Source organism: Humulus lupulus, chromosome 2 (assembly GCF_963169125.1).
Source record: "Humulus lupulus chromosome 2, drHumLupu1.1, whole genome shotgun sequence".
Lineage (NCBI taxonomy): Eukaryota > Viridiplantae > Streptophyta > Magnoliopsida > Rosales > Cannabaceae > Humulus > Humulus lupulus.
The window spans coordinates 218,074,106-218,076,814 of NC_084794.1; positions in this window are offsets into that span (position 1 = coordinate 218,074,106).

Below are 2,709 nucleotides of genomic sequence, written 5' to 3' on the forward strand. Positions count from 1 at the left end.
ATAGCCAAGAATTGAAACTGTGGTAGAATGCCATGAATTAAGAAATGAATTCTATGAAGAGAAACGAAGTCTGGGATCTTGTTGAGTTGCCTAATGGGGTTAGGGTCGTTGGGTGTAAATGGGTCTTCAAAACAAAGAAAGACTCATTAGGCAACATCGAGAGACATAAAGCAATACTCGTTGCTAAGGGGTTTACTCAAAAAGAAGGAATTGATTACACAGAGACATTTTCTCCTGTTTCTAAGAACGATTCCCTTAGAGTAATCTTGGAATTAGTTGCTCATTTCGATTTAGAGCTACAACAAATGGATATGAAAAATGCTTTCTTCAATGGTGAGCTAGAGGAGGAGGTATACATGAAACAACCAGAAGGGTTTCTCCTCTAGTAATGGTGAACACTTGGTATGCAAGCTTAAGAAGTTCATCTATGGATTAAAACAAGCGTTCCGCTAATGGTATTTAAAATTTTAATGATGTCATATCTTCCTTTGGATTTGAAGATAATGTCATGGATCAAGGTATATACTAGAAGGTCAGTGGGAGTAGGATTTGTTTTCTTATTTTATATGTGGACGATATTCTTCTTGCAACCAATGATAAAAGTTTTCTCCATGAGGTGAAACAATTCCTCTCGAAGAACTTTTAGATGAAGGATATGGGTGATGCATCTTATGTCATTGGCATTAAGATCCATTGAGATAGACATCAAGGTATCTTAGGTTTATCTCAAGAAGCCTACATCAACAAAGTTTTAGAGAGATTTCAGATGAAAGATTTTTCACCAAGTGTTGCTCTTATTGTTAAGGGTGATAAATTAAATTTGAGCCAGAGTTCGAAGAACGATTTTGAAATGGAAGAAATGAATAAAACCATATGCTTCTACTGTTGGAAGCTAAATGTATGCTCAAGTGTGCACAAAACCTGACATTTCTTTTGTTGTCGGAATGTTAGGGAGATACCAAAGTAACCAAGGATTAGACCACTAGAGAACTGCAAAGAAAGTGATGAGGTACCTCCAAGGTAATAAGGATTACAAACTGATGTTCAGACGAACCGACAATCTGGAAGTAGTTGGCTACTCAGATTCAGACTCTTCTGGTTGTGTTGACTCACGTAAATCAACCTCTAGTTATGTGTTTATGTTTGTCGGTGGAACTGTGTCATGGAGGAGTACCAAACAGATATTGACTGCTACTTCTACTATGGAGGTCGAGTTCGTTTCCTATTTTGAGGCTACATCGCATGGTGTATGGCTAAAGAGTTTCATTTAAGGCCCTAGATTTGTAGATTCTATTTCTAGGCCATTGAAAATGTTTTGTGATAATTCAACTGTTGTATTCATGGCTAAGAACAACAAAAGTGGTAGTCGAAGCAAGCACATCGACATTAAGTACTTAGTTGTTAGGAAACATGTTGAAGAAAATAAAGTTGTCATTCAACACATAAGCACTGAATTGATGATAGCTGATCTTTGATGAAAGGCTTGCCACCTCATAAATTCAAGGATCATGTAGTGAACATGGGACTTGGTTCCCTTATGTAGTTTTTATTGTACAACTGAAGCTATTATCAATGAAACTCTTATTTTGATATTTTCTCATATTTATGCGCATTTTAATTTTATTTGAGAAAATTTTATCTTCATTGGAGCTGAATAAACATAGGGTTCATTCATTAATTTGCATTGCCATATAAAATTTATTATTGAGTAATAAATACATTGTAATACATGAAAGATAATACTAATCATAAAAGAGGACATATCGCTATGATTCATGTGTTTGTTGCCTAACAAGGATAATCATTGGGGTTAAGTGGTACTTTAGTTTAAATGCAGACCAAGTGGGAGAATATTAGAACATTTTATTAAATTAATTAGAGTTACCAAAAACTTTAATTCTAATTAATCATGATTAAAGTTAATATTGAGATTAATTGACAGATATTCTCAATATGGTTAGCATTTAAGGTAATTACTCAATATTGAGTTATCCAATATTTTATATCCTATTAATTGTCATATATTTTGACATCAATTGTGGCAGAGACATTGATGGAATGTCTCGCCTATATAAATATAGGGTTCTAGTTCCAAGTTCAATGCTCATTATCATATCTCATCTAAAGAGCTAGTGGGAGCTTGGAAGCCATTTACCCTCACTAATACTCTTTTCTTTTCTTTTTGCATATCTAAAGTTGTTAGATCAATATTATCAAAATCAATAGCCGGAGGTATACTCTAAGGATCTACTTAATTTTGTGATAATCCTATTCAGTCTATTTTTCATATTAGGATTGTTATGCATCTAGATAAATTATCTTACAGATTGTACTCTTGGTACAAAGTTTTTGTTCATACTTTTAATTTTTCGGGTCATCTAAATGTCAAAATTATTCCTTGCTCAGATTTTTTTTTACACTCTTACATTTTTTTCATTTATCACCTAAATAAAAAAATTATTTCTCATTTATACACTTAATGAAAAATTACAGAAATTGATTGTATAAATTGTCTATGTTAATGGATGATGAAAATTATGGGTACTAGGGTTTTCTAAATCGTTTGTGATATTGTTGGTGCATGCATTATACTTATGACCATAAATTTGTTACAAAATAAGTAAATGATAGTGAAAATAGATGGTTATAAAATATCAAATTTATTCAGTTTATATATGTTTTCCTTACATGTCTTAATATATTACTACT